This window comes from Haemaphysalis longicornis, unplaced genomic scaffold (assembly GCF_048455015.1).
Source record: "Haemaphysalis longicornis isolate Haplotype H1 unplaced genomic scaffold, Haemaphysalis longicornis Haplotype H1 scaffold_1, whole genome shotgun sequence".
NCBI lineage: Eukaryota > Metazoa > Arthropoda > Arachnida > Ixodida > Ixodidae > Haemaphysalis > Haemaphysalis longicornis.
This window is the reverse complement of record NW_027526203.1, coordinates 340,105,212-340,106,163: the sequence shown is the minus strand read 5'-3', so window position 1 is coordinate 340,106,163 and position 952 is coordinate 340,105,212. Positions and strand designations below refer to the sequence as shown.

At 44.6% G+C, this 952-nt stretch overlaps 1 non-coding gene across 1 annotated transcript; it reads right to left on the bottom strand.

The window, feature by feature from the left end:
• Window positions 1–403: 403 nt before the first annotated feature.
• Trnai-gau (transfer RNA isoleucine (anticodon GAU)) lies at window positions 404–476 on the bottom strand. Its single transcript has one exon. It is a non-coding gene; the product is annotated as a tRNA-Ile (tRNA).
• Between the last annotated feature and the right edge of the window lie 476 nt (window positions 477–952).

The window sequence follows — 952 nt, the reverse complement described above, 5'->3', positions numbered from 1 at the left end:
GTTCCAATAAAATATCTATTTGGTGGCACCAGTTCATTTTCGCCTGATAATCATCGTGACATCGGTTCTCTTTTGAATTTCTTTCGGGTGTATTCCTGTGTTAGTGCAATGTACAAATAGGCCAGAATATATCCCAGTACGAAACAATTGTGTCCCTGCCTCCATTAATAACCGCTGTATACGACCACTCCCGGTAAAAAAGGTATTGCATGATTAAGTAACTGCCGTAATTAGTTACATGAGCACAATAGCGAATCAGAATATGAAATGAGGGGCTCGTTGAAAATAAGACAGAAATAAGTGTTGGCAGTCAAGAAAACTCGGAAAGCAAAGGGGAGGATGTGGTAGGTCATTGAAACAGATAAAGGATTTGGAAAGACAGAAAGAAAGTGGAGAAAAAATGCCCACCGGGTGGGATCCGAACCCACGACCTCCATAATATCGGTCTGGTGCGATGACCACTACGCTACCGGCGTGGCTATTTTACCGTCCACCTTCTGGGGAATTCATGTTCAGGTATTTTTGTTTCCTGCACTTCGGGGTGGTAGCCAGCGCCACTCGGACTACTCGGGTTGAAGAGGACCTTCTTTTTAACCCCCTGGCCGTGACTCGAGTGTCTACGACATGTCGAGAGTGGTCGACCAGCGTTGAACCCTCTTAAGCTCCCTATGGCACCAAGACTGCCAGAACTGAGGTCCTCGCTTTGCATGTAGAGGGCCTTGCATGTAGCGAATCAGAATAGGAAATGAGGGGCTCGTTGAAAATAAGACAGAAATAAGTGTTTGCAGTCAAGAAAACCTCGGAAAGCAAAGGATAGGATGTAGTAGGTCATTGAAATAAATAAAGAATTTGGAACGACAGAAAGAAATTGTATATCTGTTTCAATGGTAGTAAACGCGGGCTCGGACTGAACGCTGCTAATGATTCACAACCAGTGTAAGAAAGGCGAATG